At 46.3% G+C, this 22,625-nt stretch overlaps 1 pseudogene across 1 annotated transcript; it reads right to left on the reverse strand.

Moving 5' to 3' along the window:
• Positions 1-6,021: 6,021 nt before the first annotated feature.
• On the reverse strand, positions 6,022-21,702 carry LOC308438829 (phosducin-like protein 3; annotated as a pseudogene). The gene is made up of 4 exons: positions 21,678-21,702; positions 20,546-20,675; positions 20,320-20,383; positions 6,022-6,678 (listed from the first exon to the last, which is right to left on the reverse strand). The product of its transcript is annotated as a phosducin-like protein 3 (transcript).
• Between the last annotated feature and the right edge of the window lie 923 nt (positions 21,703-22,625).

Consider the following 22,625-nt stretch of genomic DNA (forward strand, 5'->3'; position numbering starts at 1 on the left):
GATGGGAGTGGGCTGTTCCTGACAGGGATGCTTGAGCTAATCTAATTGTGTGCAAGCTTGCCGAAGACATCACAACCATCGGGCAGGCCATTAACCTTCTGACAGGCTCCCGGGTCCTCTGTCATTGTTTGCAGCTATTAACAAACAATGTGGGTAATGCCAGTGCACATTTGCTTGGCACCTTATGGCTACCACAAGCTTCCACAATCTCCATCTCAAGATAATTAAGCAGCCACCCACACGCCCAGAGCTCAGCCTGTTACGGTTCGCCTACATCCCCTGCTTCGTGCCTTAGAAACTCAATCTCTGGTGTCCGAGTGTTGGGAGGTGGAACTGTCAGGAACGGATGAGTGTCCTCACTGTGAGCTAGCAGTGTAGAGAGCAGACCCAGGCTGCTATGAATGTGGGCTCCCCCTTGGGATTCCTCTTTCACACAGCCCTGCCCTCTCCCTGCTGCCACTGTATGCTGACACTCATGAAGCAGAAGCCTGCAGACCCTCACCAGAGGCAAGCCCCCAACCTTGCATTTCTCAGGATCCAGAACTAGAAGAAATGCTAATTTTCTTTATAAGTTACCGAGTCTATGATATCCTGGTACAGCAACACCAAACACACTAAGATAGTCAAACTGAGTATGACCCCCAAGTCATTGGAGATCCCCTTCTGAAAACTGTCTTAGACATCTTCAGGCAGGAGCTTCCTCCCCGAGCTCTGGAAATCCCTGTAGCCCACACCCGGTTTCTCTTCTGCCAGGGTCTGCTCTTTCCTTTTGACAGCTCGAAGTTGCTGCCTTCCTCAGCCTCCAGCAGGAGCCCAGAGCTGATCCTTGGAGAACTTTTTTTTTTCCTGCCTAAATGAATTCTGGGAGTGCCAGCTGATTCCCCTCACCGGCTGGTTTGCAGAAATATTAACCAGCCCTTCTCTTTCCTGGTAAGTTTTCAGAGCAAGAGTCAGACCAGTCCCGGGCCTCTGCGGCCAGCCATACAGCTCAAACTCTGAGTGATCTTGCTAGAATGAGGTGGGCTTACGCCTGTCTCTTACTTGCTGCACACACGCTGCTACCTCCAAGAAATCCTCTTCTGACCTTTGACATAACCAGGGGTGTGTAACCATGTTTGCCTAAATGTCAAAGACCCTCCTGTCTGGTTATTTCGAGCATCTCACAGCCGTTGGATCTGATTCTCCGTGGGGAATCCTAGTCTGGGGCTGGTAATTGTGGGTAAATCGCTGGCTTGGCAAGTCTGGAAACCTGCATTTGGTGCCTAGAATTGTGCGTGAACGTGAAAGAAACAATCACTTCACAAAGTAGTTCTCTGATCTCCACTAGTGGCGACATGTGTGCTCCTGTCAGCCCTGTGTACACATATGTATGTGCACACAGATATATGCACACTCATGTATATACATGCACACACACAAATATAAACAAATTTAAATACAAGATAAAATATATACATTTTTATATGTTGTTTATATGCAACAGTATGGCACAGAAATGCTGTGTTTTTAGCAACAGTAAAATTAGCTACTGGTCCCTGCTTTTCCTGTGGACCAGAAGGAAAGGTAGACTGGTTTCTCTCCATTAGCATTTCAGAGCGTGTTTGCCACAGCCCTTTGAAGACACTGATTCTTAAAGGGCTTGTTTCCCTACTTCATATTAAACAACCAAACAAACCCCCTATGCTTCAAAGACGAACTGACATCCAACGTTTATTTTATTACCAATTTAGGTTTGTTTTTTCCTTTTCAGTTTGCTTGTTATCTATTTTGGTATTTAAAAAAGATGCAAGCCCTCTCTCTCACATGGATCTAAAATGGTTGCTAGAAATTTGTGCAGAAGAAACGTAGGGAGAGAGGGCACAAATGTGTGTGAGTGTGTGTGTATGTGTATGTGAGTATGAGTGTGTGTGTATGAGTTTGTGTGTATGAGTGTGTATATGAGTGTGTGTGTGAGTGTGTGTGAGTGTGAGTGTATGTGTGGGGTGTGTGTGCATATGAATGTGTGTGAGTGTGTGTGAGTATGAGTGTGTGAGCATGTGTATGCGTGTAAGTGTGTGTGTGAGTATGAGTGTGTGTGTATGTGTTTGTGTGTGTGAGTGTGTGTATGAGTGTGTGTGTGAGTATGAGTGTGTGTGTATGTGTTTGTGTGTGTGAGTGTGTGTATGAGTGTGTGTGTGAGTATGAGTGTGTGTGTATGTGTTTGTGTGTGTGAGTGTGTGTATGAGTGTAAGTGTGTGGGTGCGTGGTGTGTGTCAGTATGAGTGTGTGTGTATGTGAGTTTGTGTGTGTGTGTGAGTATGAGTGTGTGTGTGATGTGTGAGTATGAGTGTGTGTGTGTGAGTGTGTGTGTGTGTAAGTGTGTGTATGAGTATGTGCGTGTGGGAGAATACACTTGCCCATTCATAAGGAGAGCAGAATGAGATGTGGGGAGTATTTATCACTCTCCATCTATTGAATCAAGACAGAGCCTCTCATAGAATCAGAACCTCGCACTTTTATCTAGGCTCTTAGATCTAAGTTCTCAGATCTGCCTGCCTTTGCCCTCCAATTCTGGGGTTACAGGCACATGCAACCATGTCTGGCTTTTTACATGGGTGCTTGGGATTTGAACTCAGGTTCTTGTGCTTGCACAGCTAGCGCTCTTAATATTGAGGCATGCTTCGAGTCCTGTTTTTAATTATGAGACAGTCTTACTTTGTATCCCTAGCTGGTCTGACACGCACAGCGATTCTCCTGACTTGGCCTCCCACTTGCTAGAGTTACAGATACACACACTCATATCTGGACTTAAATTCCACCATATGGAAAGGATACAATAAAAACTGTGGTTAAAAGGACTTACAAGTGCTCTGAGACTGCTCCACCAGACAACCGGAACATCTAACAGGCTTTCTCAAGTATCATGTAACAGCTGGTTCTTTGCAGAGCCCTTAAATAATTACCCCAGGAAGTTCTTAAATAATCATCATAATCAATAGCTATCATTTACATAGGGTATTCTTTATGTCCAGCACTGGACTGAAGTCTTTATGAAGCATGTTATTTAACTCTCACTTAACAGTCCCCTTAAAGAATGTACTCTCTGTTTCCCTTTGCATATGAGAGAAACGAACGTCCTTGACAAGGCCCTTGCTTTCATCTGTGCACCTAGCAGGTGCATCCCCTTTTCACCCGTGCACCTAGCAGGTGCAGCCCTGCCTCCACCAGTGCACCTAGCAGATGCACCTGCTAATACACTTGGCTCTTGGTAGTGCCATAGCCAAGCCGAGGCTGCTTCCATAGGTTGCATGCTCTGACCTGGAAGTTCAGTGACTGCCCTACTTCTATCCTGCCAGTCTGCACGGAGCAGAAGAAAGAACTGTAGCCTCATCCAGAAGCCTTTGGTGATCTAGGAGCACTGGCTTTCCCTCTCTTACTGTACAGCCAACAAACACCTTCAGTCTATGAAGGTGACCCCACATGTGACTGCTCCCGCGATCCCTGTAGAAACACATTTTTAAACACATGTTCTCTTTCCTTCCTCTCCGACAAACACCTGCTGAGCACCTGTTGCATCCCACGCACCAGACCAGACAGAGGGACACGAAAGGGATGAAGCCTGGTCCTTCCCTCAAGGATCCTCTAGTCCAGTAGACAGGTCAGAAAAAAATAAATGTACAATTAGCTTTTTCCTGGAGGTCTAGCTACTTAGTTGGCTAAGGCGGGAAGATCATTTGATCCCAAGAGTTCAAGGCTGACCTGGACAACAAATTGGTACTTCGTTTATAGATACATACATGCATGTGTGCATACATATGCATTTGATTGTAATCCTGGGTTATGAATAGCACACTAGCTAAAAGTAAAGGAGAAAATACACATGACAGAAGACGAGGGGCAGGAAACATTTTCCCAGGGGAAAAATGAAGCCTTCTCTAGTCTTCCCTGCATGTAATAATCTTTATTCCCACTCCAACCTGAATCGTAATCCATTCTGGATCTCTGCCGGAGAACCCTGGTGGCATTGTAGTCCGTATTAGTCACCTTGGCTAGGTTTATCTCCTCCATTCCATTCAGGATAAATCACTGCACATAAGGACTGTGCTAGGCTGTGCTGTGTGAGGCTAATGACAAAATGAAGGCAACTAGTTGCAGGACCAGTTCCTTGGGGGAAACAGACACAAGCTGTGGCACCGAAGACATGGTTGGATGGTACAGGGCAGGTTGCTGTAGGCACAGGTACAACCCTCAGAGGAGGCAGAGAGGAAGAGTGAGGATGCTCGTTCCGGATGAGCATCGAGCAAGGTTCCTGTGTCAGCTACTAAAGAAAACCCTGCTAGGCTTCCTGGCAGACTGGAGAGGGCAGGAAGCCATGGGAGGAGGCAGACGATGGAAGAAACTTATGGTAGAGCATCAGGGCTGGTGTATGGAACCCATGGTGTGACAGAAGGGGGGGGACCCCACGTAGACTCTTTCTGATGGATAATGGGGTTTTTGATGCTGGGGATGTATCTACATTGACCATGTGGGAGCAGCAAGTGGGTGACTCACAAGCCCAACTCTGGTTTGCATGGGTTGTGACTGGGAACCCAGCAGGGAGATAAGTGAGGGGCCATCCCAGTTATCCAGGTGGAAGGGGACTGTCCCCAACTGTGAAAGGCAGCTGTGGGGACCCACTGGTATTTCTCTCGGTGATATACAGTGCTGTTCCCTGCCTGGGCTTCATAAATGTTTATGAAAAAGAAATCCCATTAAGGAATCACTTTGAAGGTATGGACGTACACTTGCAGGTGTTGGATTCTTGCCATTTGGCCTCAGTCATCCAAGTTCAAGTCACAGGACAACCCTGCCCAAGCCTGTCATCATCAGGCATTATGTGGCTACTTAGAAGAGGCCTCGGTTGCCTCATGAGCCGTTTACATCCGGCTGCAGCTGTCGGTACACAGACTTGGTTTCCTTCCTGGAGTCGGCTGGGATGGCCCCACCCTGTCCTGCCAGCTCAATCATCTAGAGCATCACCCACAGGCTGAGAAGATTCCAGAACATGCCAAGCTCCAAGGCATGTGAAGAATGGGCCCTCCTGGGGAGCTCGAAAGTCGGAGGTCTTCTGGAACCCATTACAGAGCGACTGTCCGGTGAACTTGGGTCTCCCTGGGCAAGCATTTCTGGGAAGGGCTGGAGGAAATCGTAAACTGTAGGGGCTACCCAAGTGTGACCAAGGGCTCTGGGTGAGGTCTGGTTTTATATAAGAAGGGACCTTCACTAAATTTTATTTACTTGTGCTCATGTCCCCACCCCCTGTGTGTGTGTGTGTGTGTGTTTGTGTCAGAGGACAACTTTTAAGAGTCCCTTCTTCCACTATGTGGGCTTCCAAAAGTTGAACTCAGATAAGATTGTCAGCAGGCACCTATACTGCTGAGCTGCCTTGCTGTCCAGGGTGGGACCTTTTAGGTAAGATGGCATTGGCAAAGTGACTCAGTGGGGAAAAGGGCTTGGTGTGCAAGCCTTGTGCCCTGAGTGCAGTCTTCAGAGTCAGAGGAGGAGAAATCCATCTCCTGAAGTTACCATAACACACACACACGCACGCACGCACACACACACACACACACACACACACACACGCAGACGCCACTGCCCCACACCGGTTGACATATTTTCTAAGCTCTGTTCCTACTAGTTAGCAGTTTGATCCTCACAATAGCCCAGTGAAGCCAGCCCCATCGTTATCAACATTTACAGGTCACACTTACCCACACCCCACATTAGACAGGCTGTAGTGTCTGAATTTGAATCTGGGGGCTCACGCCCTCTCCTACCTCCTAAGTTCAGAGTGCCTCGTGTTCTCATACTGACATCAAGAACAGCCGGTGTCCTCACAGCCAGAGATGCACATCAGCTTATCAGGAAGACAGCTGAAAACAAACATGGCAGTAAGCTGAAATCTGTCAGCTGATTTGATAAAACAGTATTTGCCTCAAACCAACTGCCATTCCTTTTAGCTGATCCTTCTTCTGCTAGCTTTCTAAAGTGAAAATGAACAGTCTAACAACTATAAACCGAGGACAGCAGCACGTCTTTGATGGGTTTCTTGGGGTTCTCTTCCACTGGGGTCTCCTCCAGCTCTGTCTTGTTTGCTCCTGACTCAGAGAGTTTCCACTCCAACTCGTCTATGGTCAGGTTCATGCCACCAGACACCAGAGGACCTGCGCCTTGATCCCCTTTCCGGTAGACAAACACGGGGGGAGATTCCTGTCAGGGTAATTGGGTATGCAGGTCCTTAAAATAGCCTTGATAAATTTCACATCGGGAAACTTCCTGGCAAGTCCGCTCAAGTGACGGTTTGTCGGGGAACAGAGGGGAATCCCTTGTTTGCTCAGGTGTAAAACCACCACAAGCCCTCGCCCGCTTTCGTAACTTCTTGAACATAATCCTTTCCTGAGAACTCGAAAACGTCTCCAGATTTGTTCTTCAGCTGAGCTGCCGGTATCTCTCGATAGTGCGTTCGCCATCCTCACTGAACTCAAACTCCTCCTCCAGCTCTTCCAGAGTCCTGTCGTCCTATGTTTTCACCACTGACTGCTGAAGGAGCCATTCCTCCTTTTCCACCTCCTCCTCCTCTAGCTCCTTCAGGCTCTCCTTAGGGGGAAGGATGCCCTTTTCACGTACGATGTCATTCCACTCGGTGTCTGCGTTAGGGTCCTACATCTTGCCTCCAGACGCTCAGACCAGCCCTCTCAGTGCATTTGATTTTTGTTTCTACTGGCCCAGCTGCCTTCTGAAGTCCTGGAGACAGGGTTGGGACTGTGCCCTGCCAATCAAGCCCTAGCCTCTGTGATAGTCTATCCATCAAGTTTCAATACTCGGAGCTTGGTCTACATAGAGAGCTCTAGGCCTGTCTCAAAAGAAGGAGGAGGAGGCGAAGATGGAGGAGGAGATAGTATGAAAAAACATGGGTGAGTGGTTTTTAAAGATTTATTTATTTTATGTAAGTACACTGTCGCTGTCTTCAGATACACCGGAAGAGGGCATCAGATTCCATTACAGATGGTTGTGAGCCACCATGTGGTTGCTGGGAATTGAACTGAGAATCTCTGGACGGGTAGTCAGTGCTCTTAACCACTGAGCCATCTCTCCAGCCCAAGTGTTTTAATTACAGAGAAACAAATGAACGAAATGGGATATGATCAGCAAAGTTTATAAAATTCTGACAGTGTTAAGTAAGATTGTCCTAAGCCGCCTGGGGCTCAGAGGGCCCCAAAATCTCCAGACGGTGACGTGTTAGCAGTTAGCATCCGTGAGGGATTCCGAAAGAATTAGAAATTAGACTGTCCTCCGAGAGTTAAACTAGGGCATCAACACGTCACGGATTAGAGCAGAGCTCGGCTAAGTCTCCGTTAAGAAACGGCAGTCCTTCGACTGGGAAGGCAATGAAATCCAAACGCAGGCGCACAAGGTGGCCGACAAGCCACGCTCACCGATGCCGTAACAGAGCGGCGGAGTTCTGCAGGCGCTGAGGGAGATTCTGAGATGAATGTCTCCCTGTTAGAGAGATGTAAGCCAGATACCTCAAAACACTCTGTCGATAGTTCCCCCGTCTTAATCCAAATCCACCAAGCAAACTAATTATAGTGCTAATTCTCAAACTGTGACTTTAGATCCATCCACAGGACATGAGTACGTGAGCCGCTGGACGTGGGTGTCCTCTCCCCGTTGTATTTCTTACTGTGACTTGGCAAGCTGAGCCCTGATTAGGGGAGGAGCTTCTATGTGACCTGCCTACGGGGCCAGAATGCCCAACACAGGAGCATCCGATAGCTTCGACGATCCCGTTTTTTCTTTCCCTTTGGGAAGCTGCTGTCCAGGTTATGAACAGCAGCGTTGGAAAAGTAAACCACTGGGATGGATCTTCTTAGTCTCCTGGGCATAAAGCCAGAATCTGGATCCTGGGAGGTCACAAGGGCGAGGCTATTGAAGTGTAGCCACTGTGAAGCCTTTGGGAAGCCATTCCAACCGGCCTTGTCCTGGGGTCATTCGGCCCTTGTCACACTACTCTTTGGGGAACAAGAAAGGAGTGAACCTCCCCTTCCCAATCCAACTCAGGGATTTCCTCCACAGCAAAGCAGGGTCTCTCCTAGAAATCCCAGCAATCCCAGCATACCTTCCCAACACGGTCTGCTATTGCTCCTCTACACACACTCTGATCTTGGTTTCTTTGTTCTTTTGTTCATTTACACCGAGAAGAACTCTTCCCCTTCCCTCCTTAGCCCTGCACGCCAAATGCCATGTTCAACTCAAGGAGGGTGGTCACTCGGCCATTTCTGCAAGTATTGCTCCATCTCCAAAGTCCCTCAGCTCCCGTTCACCTGCTGTCCTAGTATGCGTGACCCGAAGCACTTTGGGGAGGACAGGGTTTATTTCAGCTTACAGTCTACCGCTCATCACCGAGGGAGGTCAGGGCAGGTGCTCAAGGCAGGATCTAGGAGGCAAGCACTGAAGCAAAGGTCATGGAGGTGCTGCTCACTGGCTCCCCCACACTTGCTCAGCCTGGTGTTTTATACAACCTAAGACCACCCATCTGGGGATGGCACAACCCACAATGTTCTCTTCCATCAGTTAGAAAAAGAGAACATGCCCGACAGACTTGTCTGTAGGCCAATCTGACGGAGACATTTTCTCAAGGTTCTGTCCTCTCAGGTGACTCTAGCTTGTGTCAAGTTGAAAAACAAAAACCCAACCAGCCCTTGCATTTTCTATCTTGTGTTCAAGTGTCAACTACTGTATGGATGTCATCCCTAAGAGTTCCAGAAATGAAAGTCCCCTGTTCTGTTCAGAACACTCTTCTTCAACGGGAAAATCTTCCTGGAAAGTTGGACTCATTTGGTCTTTGATTTATTTATTCAGTCATTTAGCAGTTATTTCCTGAATGTTCTCTAAGTGCCAGGAAATGAGATCCAAAGGCAGAAAAGACTGGCAGAGGAGCCTCTTTCTTCATGTAACTTGCTGCCTAGGAGGGAAGTCAGCCACCAAAGGATCAATAAACCCCAACTGTGACAGTGTCAGGACACCTAGTGTGTGCAGCACTGTGAGCTGACAGCAGAGGCTTTCCCAGGACCATGAGACAAAACCCAGAGGAGTCAGCCCAGAGAGAGGCTGGAGCCTGAGAGATCGTGACCTGACTGCTCCCAGGGGTCTGTGTCACTGAGGGAGCTCAGTGCCCACTGTTCAGGCGTCAGACAAATACTGGGAACAGATTTACCAGTCTCTTTCCTCAGATTGCTTTCTAGCCCAGGTAGGACACTCCACACACACCAACAGCTCTCAGTGTAGAACACAGTTGCTATATTTCAGCTTTCTTAGCCATAGCCCCACCCCTATTAGAGAATATCATTTATCTGTTTCTAATAAGTGTCCTAATTTCATCCTCAAAGAGAACTTTAACATGTTTTAGGAAGTCTTGCTGCTAATATTATCTGCCTCCTAGGAAACATAAAATTTTTGTCCTTTTTTTAAAAAGATTTATTTATTTTAGGTATGTGAGTACACTGTCGCTTTCTTCAGACACACCAGAAGAGAGCTTCAGATCTCATTACAGATGGCTGTGAGCCACCATTTGGTTGCTGGGATTTGAACTCAGGACCTTTGGAAGAGCAGTCAGTGCTCTGAACCTCTGAGCCATCTCTCCAGCCCTGAATCTTTGTCTTTTTAATTGCTGCATCCTGGTGTTATGTGGATGCCATGTAATAAGTGCTTAGCTTAGTGTGTATCTATTTATGAGAACAACAGCACTCACTGGATGGATGGATGCAGGATGGACTGGTGGAGGATGATGGATGGAGGATGATGGATGGATGGAGGATGATGGATGGAGGATGATGGATGGAGGATGATGGGTGGAGAATGATGGATGGATGGAGGATGATGGATGGATGGAGGATGGATGGAGGATGATGGATGGATGGAGGATGATGGATGGATGGAGGATGGATGGAGGATGATGGATGGATGGAGGATGATGAATGGAAGATGATGGATGGAGGATGATGGGTGGAGAATGATGGATGGATGGATGCTAGATGGATGCATGATGGATAGATGATGGATGGATGGGTGGATGGTGGATGGAGGATGATGGATGGATGGAGGATGATGGATGGATGGAGGATGATGGATGGAGGATGATGAATGGAAGATGATGGATGGAGGATGGATGAATAAATGGATGGAGGATGATGGGTGGAGAATGATGGATGGATGGATGCTAGATGGATGTATGATGGAGGATGGATGCTAGATAGATGATGGATGGAGGATGGATGGTGGATGGATGATGGATGGAGGATGATGGATGGAGGATGATGGATGGGTGGATGATGGATGGATGATGGATGGAGGGTGATGGATGGATCATGGGTGGATGATGGATGGATGGATGGATGGATGGATGGATGGAGGATGATGGATGGAGGATGGATAGATGGAGGATGGATGGATGGATGGAGAATGGATGAATGAATCTTATCTTTTCAAATAGAATTACCGTAAAGCACAGAATTTGCCTAGGTCATATTTAGGGTCTTCTATCCCTTAGGGCAATGCATATAGTAAATAATCAATAATCAAATGCTCAGTGAATTGCTTTATCCTTCCTGTTTTAGGCTAACTACTGCCTCCCTCAGGTCCTGGTTCCTCTCTCTGGACCCAGAAATGCCACCTCTTTTATCCCATGTGAGCCCTCTGACACTGGTGACAATGGCTAGGTTCCCTGAGGCCACTTAGGCACAGCACTAAGTGTGAAATGCTTTAAAGTACTCCTCACCTACTTCAATGGAGGACACGCCCCATATAACTTTATAGAGTATTATAAAACTCCTGAGATCACTGTACAAGCAGGTTCTCTCTCTCTCTCAGTCAGGAACTCAGGCTGGAACCAACAGTGATAGCAATAATTACTGTTTACTTCACAATTAATTAGACTTGGCTGGAGAGATGACTCAGTGGTTAGAGCACTGGCTGCTCTTCCAGAGATCCTGAGTTCAAATCCCAGCAACCACATGATGGCTCACAACCATCTGTAATGAGATCCGATGCCCTTTTCTGGTGTGTCTGAGGACAGCTACAGTGTGCTTATATAGAATAAATGGATCTTTAAAAAACCAAGTTAGGCAACAATGAATTAGACACTGCTGACCCACATGATACCACTGGGTAGGTGAGGGTCTCCTGGCCTCTCAGTGGTCAGAGGATGAGAGAGAAGATTATGAGGGACTATTTATATCTTGCACAGATGTGTGACCCGAGTTGAAGGGAGAAGTAGATTGCTGAGGTCACATTTTCAGTCCTTCTTGGAGGAGTCGCTTCTTGAGGGCATCACTTTGGGTCCAACCTCATTATAACCAGGTGCATGAATCCTGCATCTTCTAGGATAGGAGGTCTCGGGAGAAGTGTGTGCAACTCAGACACTGAGGGTGAACAGGTTTCCTCCCCTGCATTATGCTCCGTGTCCTGAACTAAGCTTTAAAAAAATGCCCAAAAGGCAACTGTTTGTTACCCATGGCTTTCCCTACAGTGGAATTTGCCCCAGCCTTTTTTTTTTCCTTTTTTATTTTTTAGATTGGATGCACTTGGCTAATAAAAACCGTCTACTAAAGTAAGCGCATGGATTTGGTCTTATGGGTTTCGTTTTATTGTAAATACACAAGACATTTCTAGCGTTTTTCTTGCAAGCCTTTTCTTTATATTGGTTTTCCAAGTGTAAGGCTTGCTCCAAGTATTGGTTTTGGTCAATATTCTTCCCTCCCCCACCCCCTCTGTGTGTGTCGGAGGGTGAGTCTTCGGGTATTTATCCCTGAGGCAGGGTTTATGTAGCTCATCAGGCTGGCCGACCGCTCTTACAGAGTCAGCCTGGCATCAAGCAGGTACTTTTCCTGCCTTAACCTCCCTAGCACTGGGATTATTGACTTGAGCCACCATGCCTAGCCAAGCAGTGATTCTGGTATTTTGATAACCTGGTGGTATTTACATACATCCTTCTCCCAGAAGAAAACAGAGTCAAGCCAGAGACGACAAAGCCTGGCAACCTGAATTTGGTATCTGAAATCTTCACGGTGGAAGGAGAGAATCAACCCCAGCAAGTTGCCCTCTGACCTCCAGACACATTAACTCTGAATAAAAACAAATTCATACATGAGCGAAAGATTGCACACAGTCCAGGGACTGGACCCAACGCTAAGAACATCTAACTTCTCGCACACACTGTTGATAAGAATGAAAATTTGTGCCAATGCTACGGGGGAGAATTGGGCGTTGTCTGTCAGTATTACAAGCGCACACACAGGATGACACAGTGCCTCCACCTTTAGACCACCATCCTGCAGACATAGTTACACATTGGCAAACAGGCTTACCATGAAGATAGTACCTGCAACAGTATCTGTTATAGAAAAAGATGGGAAACAAGCTTCCTGTCTCACACAGACTGAACACAAAGAACCATTCTTTTTTAAATGGATTTTTAATCATGTATATTTGCGTGTGTGTTTGCACGAATGTGTGTGTGCCTTTGGAGTTCAGAAGTGTCAATCACCTAGACCTAGAATTGCAGGTGATTGGAACCTCCCATATAGGTGTTGAGAGCTGAACTCTGGAAGAGCACTCGGAGTCACACTTGACCACTGGGCCATCTCTCCAGCTCCAGTGAATCCTTTCAAAAAATGCAAAAGTGGCAGGAAGTGCTCATGCCTGTAATCCCAGCACTCGGGAAGCAGAGGCAGGTGGATCTCCACGAGTTCAAGGCCAGCCTGGTCTACTGACAGAGTAGCAGGACAGAAAGGGGGGAGGGGAGAGAGAGAGAAGAAAAAGAAGGTGGAAACTAGGGAGATGGATAAGAGTGGTTGCTGCTCTGCTCTTGTAGAGTACCCAGGTACAGTTTTCCCAACAGCTCCAAGGGATCTGATGCCCTCTTCTGACCTCCGACGGCACCCGACACGCACATGGCACACAGACATACATGCAGTCAAGACATGCATGCTCATAAAATAAAAATAAACATTTTTAAAATTGAAAGTTTACACATATATTGCTATGACATAATGTCTAAGATAAATGATAAATTTAAAAAAGAGAGAGAGGGCAGTATAAACATCATGCCACCATTGGTTGATTGATTGATTGATTGATTGATTGACTGGCTGGCTGGAAGGCAGGACTGGAGGTGCAAATGACAGCTGTTGTGGAAAGTAAACACCTCAAGTTGGTTTTGGATTTTGTTTTTTAGAGCTTTGTATATAAGCACACTGTGTTTACACATTCTGACCCCTTCTCCTCCCTCCTCCATTCCCTCTCAGATTGAAGAGCTTTTCTTCAATAACTTTTCTTACACACACACACACACACACACACTCCTCAGTAGGGACTAGACTAAATGAGTGGACAGACAGACAGACAATACCCACTGAGTCCGTTTAGTGTTACTTGCATGTACATGAGCTTTGGGCTAGCTGCCTAGGACTGGGTAACCGACCAAGGAGTCTTGTCCCTGGAGGAAAGGGATTCTCCCTCTCTCTGCCATCAACCACTGACTTCCTCTAGCTCTTGATCTAGGAGCTTTATAAACTTTTCTCCATCCAGTTCCAAGGGATTCAGTGCCGTCTTCTGACCTCCATGGACACGAGACACACATGCACATAAAACAAAATTAATAAAGTTTTTTTTCTTTGCTTCTGAGTCAGGGTTTCTCTGTGTAGCCTTGGCTGTCCTCAAACTCGCTTTGTAGAGCAGGCTGGCCTTGAACTCACAGAGATCCACCTGTTTCTGTCTCCCGAGTACGGCAATTAAAGTTGTGAACCAACGCTGCCCAGCTACATTAATAAATATTTTGTAAAAGAAATTGGTAGTACTAGTTGATTCCAGAAAGGAATTAATGGGCAGGATTGAAGGAACTGTATTCCATATGTGAAATGGAACTCCAGTGCTTTTTTCTCCAGAACTCGGGCTATAAACTCAGCTCCTCATTTTGAGCTGCACATACTTTATCACCAAAGCATCTTCCAGCCCCTAAAACTGTGAATTTAAAAGCCCCTGCATCCCATAAAACAAGACTGTGTCAGAAATGTACAGAAAACATGATGTACTAAATAATACAAACTCCATTGTAAGAGCCACAAATTTGGATATCCCAAATGGAAGAAAATGGGCATTATATCATCCAGTGTAGATGATTCAATCATATATGTCCTACATATGTGTTCATATGATATAGAGGAAGCATTAAGTAATAGAGTTGGTGTTATACAGGACTTCTGGACAGATTTGCTTGGTAGACACTAAGCCACACAAAATAGACCCCTGCTTCCAAAAGGTCCCAAAAATAAGTAATGTGCTAACCAGGCCTGCTAGAGAGAGCAGAGATTTGGGGTGTTGGGGTGCTAATGTCTGTCTACCAACATTGAAATATGGACCTCCATGGAGGCTCCATTCCCATAACAAAGGACAGAGCCCTTATTTACAAACAGCCATTAGACCCTTCCCCATATCAAAGGACTTATCTCCACAGGCAGTTCAAGGGGACAGAGTCACAACCAAAGTGTAAGGCCTTATCTGCCATAAAGCACACCCGGTTCTCTTCTGGAAAAAGCGTAATTGTTCCAGGTGGACAAGACGACCCCAAGTGCCTAGCGTTTGAAAAAGAACAACACTGGTATCTCCCATCAGCTTAAAAAGCCAGATTAGCTGTCTCCTGTCTACGTATGCAGAGCGATTTCTTACTATAATTATATTCATTCTATAATATATAGGCTGTGTATGTTGAATCTATGCAAAGACGATCTGCAATTGAAGCTTCAAGGGTCGTGCCTTGAATTGACATTTAGTATTTGAGTGAAGTCAAGTGGGTCTCGGTTTCCTCAATTATCCAGTCATTCAGCAAGGTGCTTATGTGCTCTTATGTGCACCACGTACTAGAGCCTCCTCGGGCCACTGGGGATGCTATGGTAGGAAAGCCAGCGAAACCCCCTGTCCACACAGCTCATCAATGCTATGGAGGGAAGCAGACAGTAAACGCTGCCTGTCTGGCTGTAATAAGCGTTAAGGGGCTGGAAGCAGGGAAAGTATTTCAGAGAATGGCTAGCTGCCATCCCTTCCCTCCCTCCACGAAGGAAGTGTTGAGGATTAAATGCAGATCATCATCAACTTGGCAGCAGGCACCTCTATCTGTGGAGCCATCTTACTGACCCAAGTCTGGGAAACTAAACTTCGTAACATCCACATTAATGCCCAAACAGGGACGTTAAGTAGACAACTGGATATTTGGCCAGAAATTCTGGTATAAGGTTGAGGTGTAATAATATCCACCTATAAAACTGGAGTAATAATACATAATACCCCTGCCATAAGAATTATGGGAGAATTAAACAAGATAATGCCTTAAAAGCTCTCAGGGAAGGCAAGGCCTAGAATACAAGATGCCTAAAGTGCATTTTAGCTGTTTTTATTAGAATTAAGATGTTCTCTGAATTCCTGTCATTACTAGAGAGTTATGGAGCCACTTGCCCTTGGGTTTAGCAAGATCATTGTCCGTTTTCCGACTGTCAGTTCCAGGGAATGACTTTCAAAAGAAAGCAAGAAAGAGTCTCTGGGTTCCTAGCAGCATCACAGAACTGGTTTCCAGTCAGAGTTCCAGTGAGGAAATCTGTTTGCATGCATCTGCCATCTTCCTAGGGAAGTTACACCAAGCTTCTTAAACAACCCATGTGTAACCTCATCGACCCAAAAATTACCCCACATTTTGAAGAGAGGTGGAGACAGAAAAATGAGATAGTTCAAGGATGGACCCTGGGGGAAGACATTCCCAAGTGAACTCTTGTGGCCTTTGTGACCCAGGAGATTGAAAAGAAGTGGAGCCTAGCAACCTACTCTTCTGTCTAGACTTCAGTCACTCAAGATGCTATCTCAGGCCACAAATGTATCTGGCTCCTTTCAAAGCTGATTCACAAAGGCTGTGACACGGGACCTCTCCTCGAGGACACACGTCCTTGCTCTCCTATTAATTTGTTCACTGGACTTTAGCTGCTTCATGTTGGGGAGGAAGGGACAAAATCTGGGGTCGTTTATTTTTGTGGAATTTAAGATCTTTGAAGCCTTTGAGTCATCTCAATGTCACCATCCAAGCCAATGGGGCTTTCTCATTAACCTTACATCTCTTTGAGTTTAGACTATAAACCCACGACTGTGTAATTCCCTTCTATATCTATGACAGGCCTGGTGTTAAGTAACTGCCTAATGATAATCCCATAGTCTGCATCTATAGCTGAAGGAAAAAAGAGGCTGGAGTGGTTCAAACCATCCAGAATGCTTCTGCAACAAACAGGCGGCCATGTCTGATAAGATCACAGACACTGGCGAATCAACACAGCGCAGACATGGGCGGACATGTCTGTAAATGTCATGGAAGCGAGGGGACACACAGTGACAGAAACATGAAAAAGGGCTCCTTCCCAGAATCCTTCTTGTCTTTCACTCTAAAGGAGGCTGTGTCAACAGGGCCGACCAAGGCTAACAAGGCCACCTCTGCTCAACATCACAGGCGCCAGAGCCAGTCCTTCTCCCAGATTCTTGGGTCTAGTGAGTTCTACATTTGTTACTGAGCTCTCACACGGTTCTCTGTGAACCCTTTCAGGCTTTTCCCAGGAGGCAGACCCTAAGAGGTAACACTTTGGGGGCCCATAGCCCAGCAGAATATGAAGGAATTTAGGGTCCTCTGGGTTTAGGGTTCCTAACAGGACCCCACTCCAGCTTCTTCCTGACTGTGAGTCCCAGAACTCCAGTTCGAGGAAGAAGAAGTTAGCCCAGACCTGATCGCCGTAAGCCTGTAGTTTACAGCCTATGGGTCTCAACCACTCTGGGGTCAAATGGCCCTTTCGCAGGTGCCACCTAAGATGATCAGAAAACACAGATATTTACTTTACAATTCCTAACAGTGGAAACTTGTTATTAAGTAGCAAAAAATAAATTAAAAAAAAGGAAAAAAAAAAGAAAAAAAAAAAGAAAAAAGAAAAAGAAAAAAGAAAAAAGAAAAAAACCTTCATGGTGAGGGTCTGTTCCACAACATGAGGAACTGTATTAAATAAAGGGTCAGGGTCCGAGCATTAGGAAGATTAAGAGTCACTACTCTAACAGAGGCAGATAATTATGGATTTGCACCCTGTTTCTGTTTAATTAGTTTTAAGTAGGTTTTAGTTGTGCACACATACTGTGGAAGGAAAGGCTCCATTTGTGTGCAGGCACGGTGGTGATGGTGGAAGAGGCTGGAAGGAAGCACTTAGACCCCGAGCGCCTCTTTACCTTTAAGTTTTAGGACTCAGACCAGCCCAAAAAAAAAAAAAAAGACAAGTGTTTTTGTGGCTGTTCATAGGCAGTGTTACAAACATTCTTGTGGTACATCAATAGTCCCAAAGATTATCCAAGCTATCGCTAGCTTTCAATTAGTGGTCAGTGAAATAAACATCTAAAGGTCCACTGAAGGCAATAATGGGACCTGGACTTAGTCTTGTCTGCCCATGCAAACCAAGAGAGCTGTCCTAAGGAGATCCGCGGAGGCCTGCGGCTGAGGTGGGCCCTCTTCTATCAGCGTGGGGAGTGGGGCACAGAAAAGGTTGTACCTAATTCTGCACTTGTCCCCAGTGCCCACTGCTGGTGTTAGTGAATTCCCAGAGTGTACAGTCGAATGGGGCCAAGCTGCTTCCGCACTTCCCTGGGCTCTGGGTTCTTAAAACCCATGGTTTCTAGTGCCCTGAAGGGAAGGGCTGCCCATGACCCTCCATGAGCGTGTTAAACTGAGTTTCTGCTGACAGCCCTGACGGACTGGCTAGCCATCTTTTTCTCCTTACTGCCTTGCTGAGCCCAGTAGAGTCTGCTACCATAAACTGGAGGTATTAGGTCAAGCCCAGGTTGAATTTGGAGGGTTCTGTTCAGTTTGGGAACACTCGGCAAGATCTCTTACCTTCCAGCCTCGGGCTGTGTGCTAGAGACACAGAATTTGAGTCCTAGACAACCTTGAAGGGTTATGAATGCATCAAGGAATAGGGATTGAACATAACAGCTCTCCTATTGGACCCTCCTAACTCTACAAGTTACCTGTCCTCGGGTGAGCATTTGACTTCTCTATCCCAGCTTTCCTCTTGTGAATACTTCCAGAGTATTGCTGTGTTCACCCTGATCAATGATTTAGAACCATACCTAACACAGAGTAAGCTCTCAGGGATGTAAACTGTTTCTGTGTTGTCTCCTCTTCCTGTGACCTCAAGCTCGTTCCATTTTCCTTCACTCTTGGTTCTGGCTGCTTCCTTCCTTCCCCAACAGGGACTTTTAATTCTGCTTCTGACCCACTCAGCATTGGTTTGTAAGAAGGACACGCAGCCACCCTAACATTTGACTGGCATCTCTTCTACTAGGATTCAAAGTCAAAACTTTCAAGTAGGCAAGTGACCCACATGAGTCACTGTGGAACTATTTTTCTGAGAAACACCTGATCTAAAAGGGGTCACCCTAAGCCGGGAGCTCAGATTCCTAAAGAAACCTTCGTGATTTTAGTTCTTTCCAAGACAAAAGCTCTGATGTCAGGGAGCAGAAAGAAGCTTCCCAGAATTGTTAGACCATGACACAGCCCATGGTGACTCGTCCATCTTTCCCTGGGTCCTAACTAGCGCTATGACGAAGTCACACAGCAAGGCAAATTTTTTTTCTTACATTTTTTTAAAGATTTATTTATTTATTATATTTAAGTACACTGTAGCTGTCTTCAGACACACCAGAAGAGGGCATCAGATCCCATTACAGATGGTTGTGAGCCACCATGTGGTTGCTGGGAATTGAACTCAGGACCTCTGGAAGAGCAGTCAGTGCTCTTAACCACTGAGCCATCTCTCTAGCCCCTCTTGTTTCTTTTTCTTGTGAGACAGAATATCACTATGTAGCCCAGTGCGGCAGGAACACACTATATAACTAACTTAGCCTCAAACTCACAATTTTGCTGACTTGGCCTTAGACTAAGATTATAGTCATGTGTTCATGCTGGGATAAATGTTTATTTTTTCTTACTTTCCAAGAACTCTCATGAACTTATCAAAGCCACTACCACCATTCTTAAAAAAATAAAAATAAAAAGTGTGCAACAACCATGGACTACAGCTGTTCTGGTTCTAGGTCCGAAGGTACGAAAGTCAGCAGACAACGGAAACACCTGCACATTCATGTTTCTCACACCACCGTCCGCCACAGTCAGGCTATGGGATCAGCCTACTTGCCTATTTGGTTAAAAAATACAGCATAAGGTGGTGGTGCACACCTTTAATCTTAGCACTCAGAAGGCAGAGGCAGGCTGATCTCTGTGAGTTCAAGGCCTGTCTGATCTATGCTCCAGGAAAGCCAGAGATACATAAAGAAACCTTGTTTCAAAAAAAAAAATTATAAGTGCACGCACGCGCACGCGCGCGCGCGCGCGCGCACACACACACACACACACACACACACATACACACACACACTAGAGTTTTAGGTAACCATGAAAAAGAATGACATCATCTCTAGGGGGGGGGAATGAAAAGAACTGAAAAACATGATATTTGTTAAGTGAAATAAGCCATCCTCAGGAAGACAAACACCTCAGTAGATTAAAAAAAGTAAACACTCAGAAGGAGAAGATGGACAGACTCTTAACAAAGAAAAAACAGGAGGCAGGAGATACCCCACTAGAGTGTAGTGCGGTTAGATATGACCAAAATAGTGCATGAGAAGATAAAAATGAAACCCATTATTTTGCACAATCAATACATACAAATAAAATTATTGTTTAAGAAAAATTAAAATCAGTTTTTAAAGTTACTGGTAATCAATAAACAGGCAAACTTCGAACTAATGACCTTTTAAAAAACCTGGACAAATTCTAAATTTCTGGCGTTCATAGCCTCAAGCTACAACTAACCACAGTTCCTGACCTCAGCAGCTCAACTCCAGGAGGCACACGGCGTCGACTTCAGTGCATAACTGAATCATTTCATCGTCCAAAGTTAATCCTTAAAACTCTCAGCTAATACACATAAAAGCTCCACACACCCCAAAGCACGCTAAATTTACTAAGTGGCACACATCTGCCTACCCTAGTCCCTGGAAAGGCTTCTTTCTGATAGACTCCAGTTAGAGCCGAGCAGCTGTCCCCAGAGCCCCGCTCCCCCCCCCCCCCCCCCCCCCCCCCCGTCCAGAATGCCTAGCATGGTTTCTTGTCTCTGCATACGTCTGCTAACCTGGAGCTGATGGTCCAGTTGCTAAGAGTTCCCAAGACACACTTACTTGCCTCCTCCCACAGCTGTCCACAGACTTCTCGATGACCGACAAGCATGAATCCTGGAAGGAACTTCAGAGACCGGCCAATCCAAACCTTCATTTTACAGCCACGCGCACTGGAACCCACGGGAGGCAGACACTCAGCCAAGGTCATGCAGCTCATGGATTCGAGGGCTGAGGGTAGGGTTGCCCAACTGGAGATTCACCTCCCGCGTGTCATTCCTCTTCCAACCCGTTCCTCTGCTCTCCGCCCTCGGTGGCTTTCAAACACATGATGCACGGTCCACACCCTCCTGGGACGTGCCGGCAGCCTGCCAGGCTCACCTGGAGTGAACAGCCCGGGCTGACCTGGGGCTCTTTACCTGCAAAGGAATGAGATGTTGTGGTCTATCTGTCACGGTGTGGCTGCCAAGTCTGTCGTGTTGATTATGACCTCTGAGACATTTTACTTCTTCTTCCTTATAATTGCCACGTAGCTTACTGTGAGCACTGCTCCCACCCCATCATTTTGTTCACCGTCGAACATTTACTTAGGAGACACTGAGCACTTACCGTGCTGGCTTTGGGGATTCGAGACTAAGAAGACATATTCTGGGTGTGTGCTCACATTGTGATAGGATAAGTCTTACAGACACACAGAAGCCACCATAAGGGAGCTAATGAGAATGTCACTGATCCTTCCTCCCCTTCCCCTCCCCCTCCCCTCTCTCTCCCCTCCCCCTCCTCTCCTCTCCCCTCTCCCCTCCCTCTCCCCTCCCCTCCCCTCCCCTCCCCTCCCCCTCCTGCCCCCTTCTCACCCCCCACCTTTTCTGTTTCTTGTGCTTCTCCTTTTAAAGATATCTTTCTAAGACAGGGTCTCACTATGTAGCCTTGAACTCACAGAGCTCATACTGCTTCTGTTTTCCAAGTACTGGGATCAAAGGAGTATGCCACCATGCCAGGCTTTTCAAAGAAAACCTAGAATGTTCTAAGATGTGTGGCAAGGCCATGAAAGTGGTCTAGAGAATCCTACATACCCCTCAACTCTTTTTTTCTGTACTATGAGGTTCAGTATTTGCTTTTCCCCGCTAACATTTGTATATATTACTCTCTCTCTCTCTCTCTCTCTCTCTCTCTGTGTGTGTGTGTGTGTGTGTGTGTGTGTGTGTGTGTGTGTGTGTAAAGAGATGAGAGGACAACTTTCACAACTCTGTTCTCTCCTTCTTCTATCAAGGTCCCAGGGTTTAACTCAAGCCATCGAGTTTATCAGCCAAGGACATGACCTGTTGAACTATCTTTCCAGCCCTGGTGTATTTTATACAGGACAGGACATTACAAGCATTGTATTTAGAAATATCAAGATAATCCCATGGTGGGAAACTCACCGGTTGAGATCATGTAGAAGACCATGAAGACTGAATGGCGAACTCAACAAAACCCACAGAGGACAGAAAGAACCTAACAACCTGGACACATGTTAAGGATACATGATTGATAGAAATTGGAGGTTAATTCAAGAGTCTGAAGGTGAATGATGAATCCAAAGCTAGATTCCTTTAGAAAAGAGCAGGGAGGGTGGTTGTAGGCTGTATGGCTGTAGTTTGAACATGTCCCCCATTCATATGCTAAGAAAGTCATCCCTACCTGAAGCAACAGTGGAGGAGATCAGAAGAGGAGGTGCTGAGGGTCAGCTCTGCCCTAGTGAACAAGGGAATGGCATTGAAAGCAGGACTTTGAGGAGTGGCCTCTCTCAGGCTCCTGTTTCCTCGATAAGAGTATACAGCAAGAAGGCCTGGTGGCCATATTCCAGAGCTTCGATCATGAACTTCTGTCCAGGATAGAACAAACACCTGTTCCTCATAAACTATGTGTTCAGATATTCTAGAGCAATGGCCCTAAATGGGTTAAGATGGGAAGATAAATGTTTCTACATTGAGAGGGTGATGTGTGACATCGTGGGTTATCGGACAAGACAGTGAAGTCATCAGGTGATCCAGGTGTGATGATACAGCCGTACAATTCAAACACTGGGGAGGGAGAGGCAGGAGGAGCCGGATTCATAGGCTAGCCTTGGCTACGTGAGATCCTCATCCAAAATAAACCAAAAAAACAAAGAAAATGGTTGTATATGCTGGATCTTATTTCTGGGTAGAAATGAACTAGAGTCATGTGGCAAACCATTCTCCTAAGGATGGCAGTTGAAGCCAGACTAAATTGTATATTCCTGAAGAGAGGAGGGTCTAGGAAAGAGCCTAAGAGAACGCTGTCGTGGACAAGATGGCTGGAAGGATGGGTGGAGACAGCGGCTGTCGGGAGACTCTTGAAAGGTTGAA

This window comes from Micromys minutus (genome assembly GCF_963924665.1).
Source record: "Micromys minutus genome assembly, chromosome: 28".
NCBI classification, from domain to species: domain Eukaryota; kingdom Metazoa; phylum Chordata; class Mammalia; order Rodentia; family Muridae; genus Micromys; species Micromys minutus.